This window comes from Alligator mississippiensis, chromosome 13 (assembly GCF_030867095.1).
Source record: "Alligator mississippiensis isolate rAllMis1 chromosome 13, rAllMis1, whole genome shotgun sequence".
NCBI classification, from domain to species: domain Eukaryota; kingdom Metazoa; phylum Chordata; order Crocodylia; family Alligatoridae; genus Alligator; species Alligator mississippiensis.
In genome coordinates this window covers 12,221,120-12,242,703 of record NC_081836.1, presented here as the reverse complement: position 1 = coordinate 12,242,703, position 21,584 = coordinate 12,221,120, and the positions used below count along the sequence as shown (strand labels likewise).

General features: G+C 52.7%; 1 protein-coding gene across 3 annotated transcripts in view; it reads right to left on the bottom strand.

Annotated features, from left to right (window-relative positions):
• The window catches only part of DISP3 (dispatched RND transporter family member 3), a 43,582-nt gene extending 22,302 nt beyond the window's left edge, over positions 1 to 21,280 (bottom strand). For all 3 annotated transcript variants that reach the window (XM_014610365.3, XM_059716664.1, XM_059716665.1), the window contains exon 1: positions 21,185 to 21,280. The gene's annotated coding sequence lies outside the window, so the exon portion shown is untranslated. The remainder of the gene's footprint in view (positions 1 to 21,184) is intronic.
• Positions 21,281 to 21,584: the final 304 nt, after the last annotated feature.

Sequence of the window (21,584 nt, the reverse complement as noted above, 5' to 3'; positions counted from 1 at the left end):
GAGTCAGGTGACGAATGCATCAGAAACAGGATGCCAAAGCAGGCCACCACGGCCATGCTGTTCTGTGTCCAGCACTCACTCCTCCCTAAGGACAGGGGTCATGGAGCCTGAAGGGGACATGCTATCATGTGCATACATAGAGCCACAGTAGTGGTGCGGCTGCAGTTCCCTGACCCTTCCCCAGTGCCCAGAGACAGCTTGTGCTGTGGGATGAAGAATGGACAGGACCCTTTGCTCCCCTTGGCAGTGATGGAAGCAGACTCTCCTTGTAGTATTTATTGCTTTGTTCCCCAGGAGAGCACACAAGCCCACGCATGTACATGCACCGTGCACAGCCTGCTGTCATGGCCCAGGTTGCCCAAGCCACCCAGCAAGGGGAAGGGGCAAAGGGTGGGAGCCTCACAGCCTGGCTGTGTCTGTGCAGCACAGGAAATGTGCCTCTAATATCCAGGACAGCTGCAGGCACAGGACCCCAAAGATACAGGCCCCGGAGTTATTCAGCAGTTGACCCCATGCCTCTGATGCAAGCAGGCCCGACCCCAAGCAGCTGAGTGCTCTGATCTGCAGAAGGCAGCCACTGTTGTTTATGCCATCCATACCTATAGAAAACAACAGCAATTGCCAGTGGTAGGAACGGAAAAGAAGATGGCATTCTCCAGCTCGGCCCCACTGTCCTGCACTGGGTGGAAGGCCACCACGGCTGTGGGCATGCCCTGACTCTGCAGAGGGGTTAGGTTCATAGGTATAGGGTTGGAAGGGACCTGAACAGATCACGAAGTCCGACCCCCCTGCCTTGGGCAGGAATGAATACTGGGCTCATATGACCCCTGGTAAGTTTAAGCTCATATGACCCCAGCTAGGTAATTATCAAGCCTCTTTTTAAAGACCCCTGGGGTTGTGTGGTGTGGGCAGGGGAGCACCCACCCCTGCTTGGCGCCACCTCCCAGGCACACCTGTAAGGGCAGCCATATCCAGCTGGCAGTCATTTGTGCCAAAGCCAGCACAGCCAGGCCCCGGTCAGGGCTGGGGACCCCACACTCTTTCACACTACAAGAAGTAAACAGGAGGAAGGGTCAGTGACTTGAAACAAAAGCTTCAAAATCTATAATACACACATGGGTAGATGGCCAAAGAAAGTCTCCTGTGAGCCATGGCACCAGGTGGTTTTTCCAAGCCCTCTGCATCAGCACACAAAATTCATCTTGCCCTCTCCCCGCAGTGCTGGGCTTGCCTGCCCCTGTGCAGGCCTTGCCCCTACCAGTTTTGTGGAAGGCAGTGTGTGGCACCAGCAATCCTTCAGTATCAAGGCCACAGTGGAGCATTAGCCTGGTCACATGCACTCTGCTCACTCAGCCCCCAGTATGATCAGTTCTCCCCACCCAGGCTCCTAGCCCAGGGCTGTCTGCACCCCACTCTTGCAAACAAAATAACAGTCTGGTGGGTCACAACCCCCTAGAGCTGGCCTGCTAAGAGAGAACAGCTTACTACTGCTGGCAGGCAAAGGACACGGATGTTCTGCTCAAGCTGCCATGAGCCCCATTTCCCCCACAGCTGGCAGCAGCCCCAGCTGAGTACATGTATATAATATTTTTAAAACTCTTATCGGGGAAGCAAGGTGAAGAGCCATAATCATGCCCTATTTATTGAGCTGCTGCGGAGAAGGAGAGAAGAGATTGTAATCCTGAAACAGAAGAGCCCGGACGTGACTAGAAAGGAAAGCACGAGGGAGAAACAGAGATGGAGAGAAAAAAAAGTCCAGAAATCTGTCATCTCCAGAATTCCCCCCAGCCCTTCAGCCCTAGCATGGAGAAGAGGGAAGCATCTTTGGATGGGGAAGGGAGAAACTAATGCTCTCAGGATGTCTCATAACTCCATCCTCTTGGCAGAGGTCTGGGTCCAGAAGCTAAGTCTGCTTATCCCTGGATAAACCCAGGTAACTCCGCTAAAGCTGGTGGAGTCACTGCTCCAGGATTACACTCACCAATGTGGAACCAAGTGGAGTCAGCCCAACCACCTGCTGTGTGCAGGAGGGAGGGTGGGATTTGGGAGGGCAAAGGGCAGGTGTCTGGGGAAGCTCATGCTAGATAGAGCTGGGATGTGTTGGCAGTGCTCAGAGCACAACCTGGTTGGGGCTGGGGTTGGAGGCAAAACCAGGGGAGGTAGTGATAGCACTGGGCTTTCCAACACTGTCCCTTCCCCATCCCAAGCTGAGCCCACAGGCCCCTTCCTCCTGTACCCCGAAGGGTTGGTGGCTCAGAGCCAAGATCCTGCTGGAAGATCAACCCTGGTCTGGCTGGGGGAGGAGAGATGCACAATAACCCATGTCTTGGGAGAAAGCACATGAGAGATGCGCTAGAACCAGACTGGGATGGTCCCCCTGAAGGGCGAGCTGCACTGGGACAGTGCCCAGCAGGCTTGGCCACAAAGGACTGCAAGCCTGGAACAGCCTAGTCAGGTTGGCAGCAAGCGAGGAGCTCAGGTGTCCTTCGGCATCCCCAGCAGCCTCTCTGCCAGATAGCAGCCCCTTGGTTATCGTTGCCATGCCCTGACTCATCCTGCCTGCGTAGCTCGGAGGAGAGAGAGCACATGTGCGCATTCCCTGAAAATGAATGGGTCTGTCACTGCGGCTTGCAGCACGAGGGCACCCTGGTTCCCAGCTGGCACCTGTGAGAACAGGCATGAGCAGTTGTGCGGTCAAATGCTCCTTCCATCTGCAGCAGGGAGAAGCCTTCAGGGACAGCCCTTGTCCCTCAGCCTGCCACTGACTTGGCCTCCCCCTCTGTGGCCACTGGGGAACCTGCCCCCCAAAGCTGGCAGCCCAGGGTGCAAACCTGCTTGCCAAGTGGCTGGAAATTTGCTGTGCTGCTCCATCACCATTCACTTCCTCCTGCACAGTCCTACCTAGCTCCCACCAGCACAAGCTGTGTAAGCAAGCCCCAGCATCTGTATGTGCTGCGGGCATGGATCTAGCACCCGAGCAGTGCAGGGGAAGGAAGAGGTCTCACTGGATCCCTCTGCACTGAGCGGAGTTGTGTTGTCACGCAGCTGGCTAATGCCACTCTACCCTGGCCGCCAGCCCAGCCGTGAGCATGGCTTCTGGCTTGGCAAGCCACCTTCCTGTCCCCCCACGGCTGCCAAGACTCCCCAGCACCAAGCTACATGCAGAGAAGGCTGCCCATGCCCATGTCAGCCCTCCCCCTAGCTAGCACAGGGGTGCAGGTCACGAGTGGCCCGTCCCCAGGTTCCCCCACCTTACCCAGGGGGCAGAGAGGAAGCTGTGTCTGTGCACATCTGGAGAGCAGCTGCCTGGGGACAGCCACCAACACAGAGATCTAGCTTTCCGTATCCCAATCAGGATTAGCCAGATTCGCCCACCCTGTCCCCCACTCAAACTCATGCCACCAGGCTTTGCCAGCCAGCCAAATGTCACTAGAGGTCAGGGGAAATAGCAGAGAGCGCCAGCTGTGTTGCTGACTCAGCAGGGAGTGCAGGCAGAGCTCAAGCTGTGCGGGGTAGGGAGAGAGGGGTCCAGATTCAAGCAAATCAAGACCTCGTGTCCTCCCCCTGGGAGTCAAGCAGAGCCCCAAGGAACAGCTGCAAGTGGGGGCTGGGAAAGGCTGTGACACTGAAGGGACAGGCCATCCCAACAGGCTCAGAAGAGGCCCAGGGCAGCACAGAAGTCCCTGCCTGCGGGACTGGCTCTGGAGCTTTGCAGACAAAGGGGCACTGAGGCAGGAGGAGCCAAGAATACACATCACATTGGGCAGAGCAGGGGTGAAGCCCCCCCAGAGCCCACAGCCCCTCTGCATGGGTACAGGTGACAGCCAAGGGACAGGGGCAGGCATGTCCCAGCCTCCACATCCTCCAACCCTGCCCCCCGCCATGCCTCGTGCCAGCAGTCCAACCATGGCTTCTCTGATGTCTTGTTGCAATTTACCAGCCTGATTGGAATAATGGATTAATTAAATGTTTAAGACACTGCGGAGCTGGGAAGCACCACAGCAGGAGTAATTATTTCTCCAGCACTTGAAATGGGCTCAACACCCGACGGGAAAGAAGAGACAACACCAAATCCTGCAGCCTGGGCAGACCCCCCCTCCTCTGAGTCTGCACCCTCAGGATCGGATGGTGCCATTGAACATTCACATCCAGGCCCAGCAAAGCCCTGCACGATGCCCACATGACCGGGAACGCTCGACCCCTGCTACACCCAGAAATACAAAGCCAGTCACTGCCGAGTCAGAGAGCGATGGTGACAGGCACAGAAGCTAATTACACCCGACCTGACTAATTAATGCCGACTTTCAGATTAAAACCTCCTTGCCAGTGTTCCATTTCAATTACCTAGTTGTTCCTCTTGCAAGAAAAAGGGAGGCTCGTGTGCCGGCACGGGGAAAAAGCAGCCGGGAAAAAAGAGAAAGGCTTGAAGGAGGAGGCAGCAACAAATCCTGTCATAGGCGAGATTCCTATCGACAAAATAATTAAACTGCACATTGGCTGCTCCCCCAGGCAGGGCTCCGAGCACAGCGGAGCCTTCCACAGCCCCATTTGTATTCCTGAAACTCACAGGGTCTATGCTGAAGGCAGCTCTTGGCCTCCTCGTCAGGTAAATAAAGTCTCTGAGAGAAGGAGAAAAGACAGAGACAGAGAGAGAGAGAGGTTTTTTTGCTTCCTTGCACACAGCTCACAAACCCTTTCTAGCAGCCTGCAGCTCACGAGCAGCCACCTTGCAGAGTGGACTAGACAGGGCGGCCCCCATTGCAGAGGGCATGGACGAAATGCAGCCACGGTCCCGGGGCTCAAGTCCATCCTGCACTGCATGAGCCACGCCGCAGAGCTTGAGAGAGGGGTTCACTGGTTCTCCACTTGAAGGGCCCCAGTATAACAGAACTGGGCCCCATGGCTGTCCTGCAGCTCAGGAAGAGGTGCAGTAGTACCAGTAATCCATATGCACAGCCCAGGTCTCCAGTGGGTAGTGCCAGGCACCCTCTACCCAGCATGTTTCATCCACAGATCTCAGGGCATGGCCATCCCATGCCCCAGTAGAGGAAATGGAGCTCAGGAAACAGAGCCAAGTGCTTAGGTGACTTACCGGGGCACCTACGCACCTGGGCACTGACCCAGCCCCAACCCCAGCCCAGTGTGAAGCCATCAGGCTGCATTGCATCTCCATTTAACCTGACACCTTCCCGCCAGCTCCCCATTACCAATGCCCCATTCCCCTGCTTATGCCACGTGTTAGGGTGAGGATGTGGACACTCCATCACTAGAAGGTCTCAAGGACAAATCAGACAAACATCTGTCTGAGCTGGTTCAGATGGGACTGATTCTGCCTGGAGCAGGAGGGTGGGTTAGATCCAACCTCCTGAGGGCTCTGCTGGCTGGGTCTCAGCTGGGAAGAGGACCCAGAGACCTGACCCAGCGGGACACCGATGTGATGGTCTGCATGCCTGCTTGATGGTAGGTACATAAGTGCCTTGCAAGCCAAGGCCCAGGTCTCCTTCCTCCTGAAACAGAGCTAGCAGGCCACCCCCTCCCTAGCACACCAATGCATACCAGTCCTCTTCCCCTGCTGTAGGGTGGCCATCAGTAGAGGACAACCAGACTGTCCTCTATGATACGAAACGGGACACCTTTATGTCCTTTATTTTTCTCTTGAAGAGAAAACTAGAGGACATAAAGGCGTCGAGTTTTGTATCAATAGAGGATGGAGTAGCAGAAAACCGGAACGTCCTCTATGATGGCCACCCTATGTAGGGCACATCTCAGCAGCGTGGCACACTCAGTTTCCATTCTTGGCCCTTTGCTGTCCCTCCCTGCTTGCTTCGGATCCTTTGAAAGAGGAGCAGATGCACCGCCAGCCCCCAGGCACTTTGCAGATCAAGACATCAAGATGCCCCGGCCATGCACTGCTGTCAAGACTGCAGTGTGCCAATATGAACACGTTTTTACTGGGAGAGAAGGCAGACAATTTCCATCAGATTTTTCTTATTATTATTATTGTTCTTAAGTCACCATCCTCTGCAGTTCTAATTGACCAAGGGAGGAATGAGACCAGAATAGGAAGTGAACAGACAGGGAAAGCTGGTTAAACTCCCAGCCTCTGTGCAGTATCAGGTACAAGTGCTGTCCTAATTAAGCCCTTCTCTATCCAATCAATGGCTGTTCCATCTCTCCTTCCTGCCGACCAGCACATCTCACACTCCTCATGGGAGCATTTGCACCTGGTTAAGATCAGAGCCGCTAGAAATGGGCCAGGGAGACAAGGCCCTGGCTTCACGAGGCAAGCAAGATGGTTGCTATCCTTTGATCTGACAATGTCAGTGGTACTCTGCATCCACCTACCACTGCCAGCCCTGTGGCAATTAGACCTCCTCATAACTACGTATAGGGAAAAAATCTATAAGGCAACAATTAAAGCTGCAAGCACAAGCCCTCCAAAAGGGAGGAAATGCCAGATGGCAGGTGGACAGCACAACCTTCATTCAGCCATCTTCTTGACAGGTGGTTTACCTAAAGGCCTGTGCCAAGTTGAATGCACAGAAGGGATGGCGCTCACTCAGAGCACAGATCTTCAGGATGCCGTTATCCTCATTTTCTCAGCCTGCGGCTCCATGCCTCCTTTGCCGGACACTGTTCAACCCCCGCCTAAGGATGGAATTTCAGATTTCCTCGTGGGCTTCACCTTGCCGTGCCTCAGCAGAGCCTCAGGACGCTTTACTAATAGCAATGAATTCACTTACACAACCACATCTCTTGGAGGTGAGGGAAGGACATTATGCCCATTTCACAGACAGACAACTGAGGCACAGAAATTTCTCCCAGGTCTCATCATTGGAAATGGCTAAATGGTTCTGGCTAAAGTTTAGCCGGGAAAATCCGCTCAGGCTGTGGTAGAGACCAGCATGGGAAATATCACCCCAAGCAGTTAGTATGTGGTCAAGCTAAAGAAAGCAATGCTCAGCCCTACTCATTCTACTGCACCCCAGGGGCTCATGCACAGGACCCGGGTCCCTTTCAGCTCTGTGTGCAGATGGGTCTACCCAGCAGCTAGGACAAGAGCAATCTCTGGGCATTACCATGAGGCCAACAGGAGTGACATCAGTGAGTGAGGGTGTCCCGCAGTTCTGCTCAGAAGGAGCACTTCCCAGGCCTCAGCAGTGCTTGCTATTAGCATAATTTCAGAGCATAATTAAGTCACCTGATAAAAATCAGTCTCTCTAGGTTACTACTGCTAGCAATGAGGGGGTTCAAATGTGGCCCTAGAGTTAATCTCTGAGGCACCCTCTGGGCCCTTCCACAGTACTGATTGCAAGGCCGGACTCATCTAATGATGAGGCCCCACCATCACTCGAGCATGTGGCACTTGCAGGGTCCTGTGCTCCAGCACGGAGAAAGCCAGTGCCGACACGCTTCCTGAACTGCCTGCCTAGCTCTGCTCAGAAGGTGCAGAGATCCTGTCTAAGCCCTGGCACCTTGATGTTACAAAGTGGAGCGCCAGCTCCCAGCTCCGGTGCCTGCCTTCAGGTGCCCTGACACAGATTTCAAAGGTGCTACAAAGCCCACCTGCTGTGGGCCTGGGAGAATGAGCTCGTTAACTGCATACAGATGGCAGCGCTTCAGTGAGTACCCGAGCTCCTATGATCACCGCTAAGCCTTTGTGCATCACTGAAGTCTCATGGCTGCTGTATGCAGAAACCTCGCATTATCACACCTAGAACGGACAGAGGCTCCCAAAGCAAAGGGATGAGCCCCTGAATAAAACAGCATGTCCCAAACACTTGCCTGCTTCTTCAATGATAATCCCCACCCACCTTTGTGCCTCCCTCCCCCCGAAAAGGCGGTGCTTTGTTGTCAGCCCTTGTGACGCATTTGGTATTCCAGCCTGCGTGTGCCAGCTCCCCAGTCTGCGTCACAGTGACCACAGGAGCCACTCCAGGCTCTGCTGCTTCCTGGTAGTGAGCAGAGCTCTGACCTGGCTCCCAAGGCACCTGCTCCTTGCTAGGGGAAGCAATGCCAACCCCAGAGGCAGATCTGCACAAGTGTCCCCCCCCCCGGACAAGCCTGCTCAGTCCACAGTAGCTCAGGGGTTAAACCAAGACTCCCCTCCCTAGAACCACTTGCCTACGGGAACTAACTTGGAAAAGAGCTGTAGATAATGCAGCCCCTCTGCCCGGCCTTTTCAGCCCAACAGACCCTAGGACCCACTCTCCAGCATGTGGCCCGAGAGCCCACCAGGGTCTCCTCAGTCTTAGGGGCTTGCGAAGGAAGTCCAGGTTGCAGGGACATGTCTCGCACACACCAGGGTCCCTCATTCGAGATGCAGCCCCTCAAAAGGGCCCAGTGATTCTCTTATATCCCAGTGTAACCCAGCATACCCCCCTGTGGCTCCAATCTAACACCTGATCCAAGTAGGACAAGACTATACCCCAATTGACAGAGCTGCCCCCTGAGCCCGAGTGGCAGCAGCTCATGGTTTTAGTGTGAAGGGCAGGATCTGGTCCCCAGCAATGCCTCATTGCATCTGGGTGGGGAAGCACTGGGCCAAAGCCTGGGTTTGCCTCAGCAGGAGCCCCTGCAGCAGCCTGGAACTGGGTTCTGGGCACCTACGAGGCACGGGCGCAGCAGGCATAGCTCCCTCGCCAGCCCTCCCCACCGCCTGGCAATGTGCAGGCAGCAAGCTGGAAGTGGGGCTACCCGGGAGAGGACAAGGCTTTCCATAACTCAGGGAGAACTTCCTAGGAAAGGAGGGAAGGGATAGGGGCCCTTGGTGCCCATGCAACTTCCTAGCCACAGCAAGGGCTTAACACCTGCTGCCAGCCATGCAGAAACTCGCAATAAATGTTACCACAGCTCAACGAGCATGGCCATGCAGCCAGCTGGAGGAGGAGCAGGCAGCTGGAATGAGCAAGTAGGCTTCAGAGGCATGGAAACCTCATTTGGTGCCCAGGATCCTTCCCACAGCAGAGGGGGGACACTGCAAAGAGGAGCACCACCACTGGCCTGGGTAGGAGCCCTGGAGAGAGAGGCTGGTGCTAGGGGGAAAGGTCTAGGGAGCGTGGAAGCTGTAGGGTGACAACAGCCGGGTCCAGGAGGCAGGAGAAGCAACTTCTGTCCAGCACAGCCCCTACCTACCCTGTCAGTGCTACTACTAAGCGTGCACTCCCATTTCTTTTCTCCACCCGGTCTTCTCAGTTCTGCAGAGCACAGTCAAGGCAGCAGGGTGTAGCGGCACAGTGCCCCTACCCAGACGGCAGGGAGCTGTGCAGATCTATGAGCAGTGTGGATCCTGCTGCACACAGGGCACAACAGGCAAAACAGCACAACCAGATTTTCAGAGTGACTGATCATCCCCAGTGGCTCCTGTTGGCAACCGGTGCTGCGGGTGCCCAGCTTCTCTGGCAACAGGTCCCCATTTGTTTGTCCAAGGCAACAGAATCACTGGATCCAGCCCCTAATGACAGAAATGGAGCTAAGAGAAAACATGCTTGGATGGGGGTTTGATCCACAGTCTGTGGGAGAGGATACCACGTCTGAAATCAAAGTCATCCTGGTGAACCCCCTCACCGTAATGAACACATGCCAAGGCTTTGGGCCAGAAAACTGTTCTCCTTCTACCATAGACAGATCTAGGATACTGAAAAATGGAAATGCAGGTAGTCATGTATCATCACATGTAACAGCACACTTTTCTCCAGTTAAACAGAAACTAGAAGCTGTACTGAAATGCTAGGGGCCTAGCGCTATATTATTCAGTTTAAGATCAAAGCAAAAACAAATTTAAATTTATTGAAATGTGCACTGCTTTGTTTGATTTTTATATTAAGTTTAAATGCACACAATGTATCAGGCAAAAAGAGTCCAAAGATATTGTTTCATTAATCTTGCAGTATAGTTACATTTACATCAGATTTGTAAACCAAAAATCTAGTCCTCTCCAGTGTCTTGATAGTGCCTCCAATACTTCACCTTTCAGCCATTTCTACACCTGAGTTTGCTATTACCACAGCCAAGTTAAGGTTTTGAGCTAGAGCTAAAAACATTCTGCAGGGCAGTGAAACAGAAAACAGATTGCCAAGAATGGTTAACAAATAACAAAATTGCAGAAGAAAGGATAGATTGAATAGTGGAATGTCAAGACCATTAAGAAAGAGAGGGTCATTAACACCTGTGGAGTGAAGAGAGATTAGCAGGAATGGGGGAAATGATAATGAGCCAAGTGATTCCCTTGCTGCTACCCAAATACAAATGCCACTGACAGTTTAGGTGATGCAAAAAAATCAAAGTGGGGCACAACCACACCACTGCACCCCCACCTCCTACCAAGCGATAAACTACAGGCCAAACAAGAGGGCTCTGCAAGTGAAAGGCCACCTCAGTGGAACTTACTCCACGGCCCCTGCCCGTGGCTCAGTTCTGCATCCCTTGGATCTGGAAAAGGGTCCAACACTTCTATTGCACCAGTTACAGGCAAAGCTGCTCTGCGAACTCCCCAATTATGAAACGGTAACTTCCACAGAGGATTCTGCTCTGTGTAGCAACATCAGGTTTACAAGAAGGGAACTTCTTATCTACAGTTTAAACAGTTCCTCGGGGGATAAAACACTTACCTACTTGTGCAACCTGCTCCCAGCTGGTGCTTTACTGCCACGTGCGGGGCTGTGGAGTTCTTATCGTGCTCTACGCCCGAGTGTGCTGACACTGATGACAAAAAAAGAGAGCAGCCCCGAAGATCACAGCTCAGTTGCTCAATTACTGCCTCTTTCAGGATGCTACACGTGACTCAATACAGAGCAATGGAAGGACAGGCAAGGGAAAGGAAGGGAGCAGCTCTTAGAAATTTAGATTCATTGGCATGTTTAAATCATGAATCTAAACAAGAATTCCTGGCTCCAGGGAGACTTCAATTGCAAAAGTAACTCCGGGAAACGTCTGTTAAAAGCCTGTCTGAAACCCTACGCAAACGGGAAGTTTGCAACAGGACAAGCCACTGAAGAGCCCAGTGGTTTTAAAGGACCCTGGGACTGATCTCTTCCCAAGCCCTGGTACCAGAGCAGGGGCAGGCAATTATTTTGGGCAGAGGGCTGCTTACTGAGTTTCAGCAAGCCATCGAGGGCCACATGACAGGCAGCCAGGGCAGATAAAAATTTATAAAATTAATATTTAGGGGTCCCGTGGGCCGGACTGAATGGCCTGGCAGGCCGCATCTGGCCCCCAGGCCGCATTTTGCCCGCCCTGTACTAGGGAGATCTGGGCAGCCGGCACTGACTGGAAAGAGCCGTTTTTTTGCTCGTTTTGAGCAACAGCGTGAGCTCTCTGGCAAAATAGATTTGGCTTCTGAAATGAGCTACTGTCTGGATTGTCCAGACTCTCTGCCTGCTGTTTAAATGGAGCCCACTGTTTTAATCGAGTGACTTTCATGCTCTTGCGGGCCTGTCCACCTTTCCATTTCAACTCAGCCATCAAAATTGGCTTGGAAATTAAGCCCGGCACAAGCTGTTAGGTGGGGAGAAAGCAGGCAGGGCCTGGGAGGGGAAAGAAAGGAATTGCAAGAGACAGAGTCTGGGTTGGTGTGGAGTGAGACTTGCTTTTTGTTTTATCTCATATGCTTTTAAAACACATTTCTCCCAGTTGGCTCTAGGAAGACTTTGCCATTCCTTCTTCCCAGGAAGGGATGCAGCTACTTAGAAAAGGTGGACAAGATGATGCACAGGGAAGCTAATAGCACAGGAAACCACAGCTGCAAAAAGAGGGACAACCAAGATTTTTTCAGCACCAGCTCTGTCAGTGCACATAGAAAAGGGTCCCCTCACAATGCTGGGCCGGAGACACAGCCAAGAAAAAACCCGCAGCATACAGCCAGTCCATCTGGGAGCAAAGGATGCTTTGCATTGCTAAATCCAGCAGCTTTGAAGAGAGGCAGCCCAGTCCCTTGCAAACACGGACCGCATTCCCATGCCCCTGGCAGGGTAGGTTATGCTATACCCCAGCTTAGCAATGAATTAACCAGCAGGCCAGAGACATTTCTGCTCCTTCAGAAAAAGAGCCCAAACGCCCATCAGCTTCCATGGGAGTGAGACGAGACACAGGTATTATTAAAACAACAATAATCAAGCAGCCCCCACAGTTGTAGGTGCCTCCATTTTGGGGTATCCAGTCTAGGCCCCTTGCACCTGATTTTCCAAAGCAAGGGTCCCATCGCTCCAGCTAATGGAGCCCAGATGAAGTCCCCAGAAACAGAGGCAATCAAAACTGACAGTCATTTCTAATACAACAATCCAGGAGATCTGCCCTAGATCACCCACTTCAGCACAGGGTCCCCAACTCCACATCCTCTGTGGTCATCACTAGGCACATCCTTCTTTCAAAGCCCAGGCACAGCAGAGCACAAAACAGCAATTAGTACCCAGCAAAGTTTTGCAATGCCCAGACTCCGAGTGCCTTCTTGACCGTCACTGTGCAAACCCGAGGTCCCTGCAAGTACGTTCTGGGGGGCAAGTGCAGGCAGTGAGCTCCATAGCTCAGGACACCTCTCCCAGCCCTGTGCTCCTCTGACCCCGACATATACCCTTGCAGGTGGCAAAACAAACAGCATATGGGGCCGAACAATCCTTGATTGGTATGCATGGTGGCAGGGCAATATGTTATTATTATTTATTGAGTTTGCTGTGGGCATGAGCAGGTGCGACACTATTAAAGTCAATGGAGCTGCACCTACTTGTACCGGCATTCAATCTGGCCTGCAGCATCCATAAAGCTTTCCATGCGGCAGGAGAGAGGAGAAAACAGGGCAGGTAGGAAGAGTCCGCTGGATGGGCACAATGCAGCCAGACACCAGGCAGCAGCCGCCACTCACGGGCTGTGGCATGTGTAGCATTACAGCTGGAAACACTGCTGGGCACTGGCGCTGGCAGAGACAGCCATGCAGATCTCTCAGTCCCTGCACCACATCCTACCTGTGTAAACAGATATCTACCTTGCAGCCAGAGGCAGCTTAGTGTTCATTCGCCAGAGGAAAGCAACAGTCCAAATCAGTCCCTAATATACTAACCCATTAAGTAGCAGGAACAGAGGCCTGTCCACTCCAGTAGGTGCCCTCCTCCTGGCTCCAGGGAGCATCCAGCGAGGCAGATGCTGGTCTTCATTGGGACAGGGCAGATATTCTGCACACCTGGGGTATGATGCAGATCCCAGTCACTTTCTCTGCTTGATAATATGAAGCATTTCACAAGTCATTTAACTAATGAATTCTCCAGTCAGGAAAGAGCCATTATCCTGTTTGTGAAGAAGGAAACATGCCCCAGGAAGGTGGGTGGTGACTTGCCCAAGGTCAGACAGGCTGCAGAGCTGGGATTACAACTCAAGAGCTCTCAGAGCCCTGGCCTCCATTCAAACTCAGCATAAATAAAGGAGGACTCTCCTACTAGCTAGCAACTACTTCTTAATGCAGACTAGGAAGAACGAGGCTGGCAACCTCAGGCCGCCTTCACTGAAATCTGCTGCACAGTCTCTCCTGTCCAAGGATCCTGAGGGCCAGATCCTGCACTGATCCATCCTGGTGCAGCTCCAAAGGGACTCTGCTGCTGTCATCTGGATTTATGATGGAGTGGGCGAGATCAGACTCAGGCCTCAGGTGCAATAATAGCCTGGAGCCTGGTCTGTGCGCAGATGAGCCTCACTTCTGCCTCTCCCCCATCTCAAAACAGATTCGGCATTATCAGCAGCCTGAAAACCAGATGTCTGCCAGTGTGAGTCTTTTGCCTCCTGCAGGTACTGCCCCCTCCACCTCTGCCAGTGTGTGTGTAACAGGCGCTGCTTTGGTTCGAGAGGAGCATTCTCTGGTAACAAGGCTTGGCAAAGGGAAGGCACGATCGGCGCCAGCTTGCAAGCCTGATGTCTTGAGGCAGATGGCAGGGAAAACATCCCAGCCTCGCTCCTCTTCTCCCAGGAAAAAAAAAGAATCCTACATGGGAACAAAGGGCTCTGGGAGCTGGATCTCACCCTAAACCCAGCTATATGCCTGGCTCCCCAGCTTGCAGCAGGCATATTCCCCATGCTAAGAGCCACGGCACCCTGCTTTTCTGCCAGGCTGACACAGGAATGCTTGGAGGTTTTTGCTAGGAGCATTACTCCCCCACAGTTAGAGGGGGAGGAAGAGACACTCTCCTGTTTGCAAAAAGGAAAACAAGGTAGGTTTTCAAAATCAGTAGGATGTTGCCAATGCCTAGGCTTGGGGGATGGAGAAGGGGAAGGAGACCCCAGCCAGCTGCTGGAGGGAGAGAGTCGAGGCAGACGTTCCTCTTGTCACGGAGCCCGACAGTCCCAGTCAGATGGGGACATGCAGTACCTCTGCAAGGGGCTACATGTACAGGTTGCCTTCTGCCCGCCCTTGTGCACAGAACATCTGCTCTGCGGCAAGAACCAGCACCTGCTGCTCCCACGGGAGTAGAGGGCTCCACATGTCTGATCGCACGATGTGTCTGCCCGCCAGGGCAGCCTGGGTCATCCACAGGGGTGGACATGGGTTGTGCCACATCAGGACTCCATCCTGCAAGGCGTGGAGCACCCAGATCCGGGTGAGGACCCTACAGATCTCAAAGGCTCCCTCTTACTCCCCTTCCCCACAACACGGAGGTCAAACCCTCCATGCTGAATCCAAGCCATAGGTAACAAAGGAGCAAAAGAAGCCACTTCCCACACCCGAGCTGCACAGTGCAGAGCCACCCAGACCCCACAAGCAAATGCAGAGCTTGGAGGCCAGGCAGGTGGCAGCCTGTATCACAGGCTTTTCAATATGAACTCTGCTGCCTGGCCCAGAGGCCAGCTGGATCATGCCCATTTCATCCCAAGACCTGCGAAGAATACGGCTGTTCCACACGCCATCACGGACCGATATGCGGGCGGCTGACTGCAGTGTAAACAACTCGTATCCGGAAACAGCCGCAGTCGGCTGACTCGCAGCTCCCCTAGCCCCATTATTGTACCCCACCAGCCACACTCACTGTGGTCTCGGAGCCAAATTAATATCACAAAGAAAAAGCTGGATGCCTCCGTGCAAGGAGGCCAGGCAGGAAGTACGGCTCGATTGTTCAGTCTCCGATGAACAAGGCACAATGCCACAGCTGTTTGGGTTGCACAGACGCCAGAGCCCCTTCCCACCGAAGCCTGGGCATGGGAAATGCAGGCACTGTCAGTTTGTGCGAGAGTCACTGCTTGCAGAACTGCTGGGGTGCAGCAAGCCCAGAGGTACACCCTTTTCCCCGAGCCCAATGACAGGCAGCCCCCTCCCACATCCCTCTGGCATCTGACCTGTGTGGCCTTCTGACACCAGCCCCACCAAGACAGAGCAGCAAAGCCAGTCCAACACCCTGCAGCCTCCCTGCTACCCCACAGTGATCTTTAAGGACTGCCAAGTTACGGTTTCTCTCCTGTCCTGAACTAAACAGTAAATGTGCTTTCATTCCCTGCTGCTTGCAACCGCAGAAGGCTGCTCCCACAAGCTACATGAAGGTGCTGGGGTCCCCTCATGACCCTCGCAGGCGGGCACCCAACTTGACAGTGCCCCATCAGCCCTGGTGCCCATCGAGGTCTCAGCCTTCAGTCTGCTCCATTCCACCCCGAGTCAAGATCCCTGGTCTTGAAGTCTGTGGGGGAGACTGGGGAGAACTTCTCCACAGTGTTACTCAACTATAGTATAGTCTAATATTGAATCAAAAATCAGTCAAGTTCCCCAGGGTCTGAAATGCAAGGATTGCCCTGCTACAGAGACAGAGGACAAAACAAGCCATTATTTGCAGGAGGAAAAAAAAAACCACACTGACTGCACTCCAGGTTAGCAGGTCTCCAGCTACCCTCCCCACCAGAAAGCACAGCCACCACAGAGGGTTTCCAATGAATGATAGTACTGCACTGCTCCGAACACGGTCACCCATTGCTGCCACCACCACCTCCTAAAGGAGCGGTTTGATGGGCGAGGGCACACAGCCACCAACATGGCCCAGGCAGGGAAGGGATTATGGGGTCAAAATGTGGGGCTGGAAAAGCCACAGAGCTCAAGGGCCAGACTCCCTTTCTGGCACCTCCAGGATGGAAGGGAGTTCTGAGTAAGACAGCAGAGACCCCATGGTGAACATCTGCAAGGAGAGGATGTGATCCACAGAGCACCCAATCCTGAAAGCAATGGCTCTAATGAAAACAGGACAAGGAGGACCCATCTTAGCCAGAAGGTCATGGCTCGCTAGCCCCACTTTAGCCACCACAGAATCCCCATGCTGTGCAGGGAGAGTATGTGCTCAGTGTGAATGCCCCCAAAACTGGATACATTCACTGCTGCCCCCACAGAGTGGACCCTGCTGTCCTCATTTGGGGCAGGCTATTGAAATAAACAGTTCTGCCTGAGCATGAAAAGCAGAATGAGGCCCAGAATTTTGCTTTCAGCTCCATGCACAGACAAAGGGCTGGAGTGTCTCCAATGTCTCATTTCCTGGAGAAAAGCCCAAATGCAGGGGATGAAGGAGGATGGTAGGAGCAGCTACCCCATTCACCTGAGACCTCATCTAGCTACAGAAGATCCTGAAGACTCCACACACAAGAGTCCAGAGACTGCCTAGCTTTGATTTCACCATATCTGAACAATAGGATGCAAGCAGCACCCATGTGGCCTTTGCTACTCTATTCCAGGTGGGATGCAGACAGCCTATCTACTCCAAAGCAGATTTAGGTCTCCCTCCAAGACGGTCAAAGATAAACCAAGAGTAATTTCACCCCCTATACTCCTGCATCCAGGTCTGGTTTGACACAAGAAAGAAAATCTGTTCTTTCCGGACCCAATCCCACGACCACTGGGAGCAACAGGAGTCATAGGGGTATTAGTAGCACATACAATAATATTTGTAATGGGATGGCATGTAGAGTACCTAGCCAAGACTGGGGTCCCCACTGCAACACACACTGCACAAACACATCCAGATGCTCTATGCAGAGATGCACATAACCATGCTTAACTTGGGGAACGTACTTTAGTCTCAAACCCATGCCCGAAATATTAATCATGCACTTCAGGGTTTCGCTGAGCAGAAGTGACATGCAGCATTCAGGCCCAAGCTTCCAGCAATTAGAACAAGCCCAGTCCATTCCTGATGAATGAGGTGGGTTTAACCAGCATTTTCTGGAGACCCTCCAAAAGGCATCCCCAATATTTAGGTTATATCCATATTTGCTCCTTTGCAAGCTGGCTGGAAGAGAAATGGGATCTCCTTTCCTTTCCAGTATGCATTGCTATTCCTCTACAGGGAGGCTTCCAAAGGCTGGATCACTTCCATTTCTGTCATTTGTTTTGCATTTTTATTTATTTATTTATTCTATAGAAAAGCTCTGCGGATCCTAAGCAACCAAAATTACATATTTGTGGCTTGTTTTGACAGACTTCTTATGCGGATATTTTTCTCCTGTTCCTGGCATAGTACTCCAGTTATTAATCTTTTCTCTTCTTAAAAAAGAATATTTTATAGGACTCAGTAGCTACGCAGCGTTCTCCGAAAATCTACCTTGAGGAGCTATCAGGGAAGGTGAAGGGCAACACCATGTGCCATTGGCTCATGAATAATCTTATTGTAACCCCCCTCCCAAAAAAAATGTGTCGAGAAAATATCTTGGCCACACATCCACGTTTAAGCACATTTCCAGCAGTGGTCTGAATCCCAGGCTCATAGTGAGGCATGTGCTTAAGTATATCCTGAATGGGGGTCTCAGAGCACAACCCAGCTCCCACTGAAATCAATGGAAGGGCCTATAACTTCGGGGGGGGGGGGGGGGGGGAAATCAGATTAGGTGCAATCATCTTTATATCCTTCAGGGATTCATCTGGGGCTAGGCTTTGCACCTCTTCCCCACAGCAAAGCCTGTTAACAGCAACCGAGACTGCCAGTGACCTCAGAGTTTGGGATCACAGTGCCAGGCAGTCCCGTATTCTTCAACAAGTCTAATTGAACTCAGGGGAGTTATTCATGGAGCAAGGTGCTGCTCAGCATGCATAAGGGAGGCAGGATTCAGCCCTCACACATATAAACTGGACAGTGAGGAACACTCCTGCTATAACTGCAGAGATGAACGGGCACTGTGGTAGGAAATCTATCAGAGACTGCAGCCCTCTGCTCCCTCCCAGGAGAGATAAGGAAGCACTAGGAGTGTTGCATTGCTCAGGCTCATCACAGGGACCGGGAACAGAGAGACCCTTGTCTATGTCTGCACTCTCATGGCCGTATTCATGGCTTGCAAATGTTCACCTGGTGGCGGTTACAGCCATCTCTCAGTATTAGGCAGAGCAGGGACACTGCCCGCTTCTCACAGAAGCAAAGCATGCAAGATGCCAAAGCGAGGCCTGATCCAGAGAGGCGCTAGGCACCCTAATGCCCACTGATTTCCTTCACCTGCCACCCCAGCACTGGCAGGACGTTCTCAGCAGCGGGGATCCCCGACTCACTTTATCCCCAGACTTTGCCGGCTTTGGTTCTGAAACTTAAAAAACCTGCCGAAACAAACAGCAGATAGACCCATCAAACACAGAGAGCCACTTACGGGAACGCCTTTCACCATGATCCTGTATTGACAAGGAGATACTTTTAAACAAGCCATGGCTGCAGACATAAGCCTATCAAGCGAATGAAAGGAAAAATCGTATCTGCTACATGGGCAAATACAATGGGGTTGTTTTGATTTTTTTAAACAAATTAATCTATTGAGTTCTAATTTATGTCAGCCCTTGATAAGATTAGAGGATTAGACCAACTGTACACTAAATGCTCTGTGTTGGAAAAAGTCATGCCCGGATTCCCGCCCTGTTGGCATGCTTAGAGGCTACAGCACCATCACATGGGGACATGGAGAGTCACAGTAGGACCAGCTCAAAACTTCAGAAATAAAAATCACGGCTTATCCAGATTTTCCATATGCAGTCAAGGCATGAACTCCGATCCCTCTCCAATTTCAGTGAAGCTTATTCATTAAGCACTTGTACCCAACAGGCAAGCCTTTGTACAAGCAGTACTTATCTCAGAGCACTGGTATCACAAGAGGATTTTGTGCGTATGCATATGCACCGAGTATCAGGTACACGTTCACATCAGCCCCTCACCCAGGGGCAGAAAATTCATGCCCACACCCACAATACAGTAACACAGGCACAACTCTAAACCCACTCCCACACGTACTTGCACTGTACGATGTGCTAAAAAATCATACCTGCTCTCAGCTTTCTGATCTCCAATTCATGAATAATAAAAGCACGACTGTTCAGAGTGCTACAGTAATTGGTCATCTCTTCTTACCTGCCTCACAGGACACGGCTGATGATTATTTCATGAGCATCAGAGGACTTTGGGTGGAAGGAGCTATGGAAGGTATTATTATTATTGATGGGGTTTTTTCCTTGTGTGCCAAAAACAACTTCCCCAACTGCAGGTTAGCAAAACCTAGGACAAAAATCCAGCTAAATCAAACCGAGGTTTTGCCCACAGGAAATCAGGACCTCAGTCCTACAACACCCAAAAACTAAACATAGGTGGTCACATTCTTCCACTCATACCCATAGTCAATACTGCCTTACTCCACTAAAAAGCACAGGCGTTATTTACACGGCAAGGTGCTGCTATAGGAAGACTCCAGCCAAGCAAGACAAGTCTACCAGTGGTGTAACGGGCAACTTCAGGCTTTTTTTACACCACGGATGAATACACTCCCTTATGCCACAGAAACTGAATCATTCTTCATCATAACGGGTGACTGGAACAGTACAGATACAATTTTCCCCAATGCCAGTCAGGTCCTCTTATATTGTACCATTATACAGCACTTTGGGCCATTTGTCCCTTAGCTTTCCCTGCATGCATCTAGGAGGAACAGTCACTAATACTGATGGCTCTTTTCCCCCTGAATGATTTTTCTATTAGATATGAATTCCCCCACCCAAGTGAAGTACCGTCCCTGGGAACAGCAGTCTTTTGCAGAGGGAGTGGGGAGGAAGGCACCTTTCACCACAGTAAATGGATCTATTCCATCTATTCCTTTTTTTACCAGCTCAACTCTATTTTATTCTGTACTCAGAGCCCATCAGTCTATAAGCCTCTGCAAGGTGCTAAAGAGACTGTCTTGATGACTCTAACCTCTGAAGATGCTCCCAGTATGATAAAAGAAATCCAGCTATTGAAACATGTCCCCACAATACAGTCGCTGTGTTGCTAGGATTCCAGCTAGATACAGAGCTTAAAAGAGCAACCTGAGGGAAGCTGCTGCCGAAGATAATATCTTTATCAGTGCTTGACAGGAGTCACTGGGGGCCAGAGGGGGAGAGGGAGCTCTTCAAGAGGCAAGGTGGAGGGGTCCCAAGCTAAGTTTGCTTTCATAGCAAAGAAGGAAACCAAGTTTCAAAAACTAACCTTTTGTTGTTGTTGCCTAAAACGCATCAAAAACAGAGTTGGGTAGCGCGGAGATTGTGCCTGAGCATATGAGTTGTGCGCGCTCGTGAGTTTATTCTGTCATTCAAAATATATTCCAATTATGGCATAATAGCACCAAATTGATAGAATTATCCTCCCAACACACACCTCCTCAACCCACTTAACTGAAGTCACCTCCTCCAGCTGCAAAAGCCAGGCATGCCTCAGCCTTGTTGCAAGAAAAAAAATTTTAAAAAAGGATTTTATTTGCTGGTGTAGCGCATTAAACCCTAACAGGACGCGTTCAACTGTCAAAACACGGTCCCAATAATTGCCTAAGTGGAAGTGCGATAACCGCCCGGCGCACTCGTGCGCTGGCCTTGGGCGAGAAGAGCGGTGGGGCACATGCAGGGACTGGTGCTCGTCTCCTCCTCGCTGGCACCCCGGGGCGCCAGCCAAAGGTCTCAGATCCCAGGGGCGCAGACTGGCACCGCGCAGTTTGGGGGGGCATCTGGCTGCCTCCAGCCCAGGTACAGGACGCTGCTCCCCTTGCCCCTGGCACCGCGCGGGGCCCGGGTGCTTGCCCAAGTCCAGGCAGCCCCAGCAAGGCCCAGGCTGCAGCTGCCAGGCAGACGGGAGGGGGGCTGCCACTTGTGCCCATCGCACCCCGGCGAGCAGGCGCTGCCCGACCCCGAGCGGAGCGGATGGTGCCGGCGGCCGGAGCGGCTCCCTCTCCCCCGGGCAGCGCTTACCTGGCCCCGCCGGGCGGGCGGGCGGGTGGGCGCTGCTCCGCGGTCCCCGCGCCCTGCCCGCGCGGGCTCCGGCTGCCCCGCGCCGCCGCCGCCGCCGCCTTTTATCGCCGCCGCTCGGCTCCTACCATCGCCGCGGCGGGGAGGCCGGGGGAGCGCGGCGCGGCTCGGCTCGCCTCGGCTCGGCTCGGCGCAGCGCCGCCCGCCGCCGCCCGCAGCCCCGGCGCACCGAGCGCGGCGGCAGGCACGGGCGGGCGGGCGGGGAGGGGCGAGCGCCCGGCCGGCTCGGCTCGGCTCGGCTCGGCTGTCCCCCGAACGGGGCGCGGCGGTGGTACAGCCTGCCTATACAGCGGGCGGCGGGGGCTGCTCTGTAGCAGCCTCGACATGCCCATCAAGATCCACC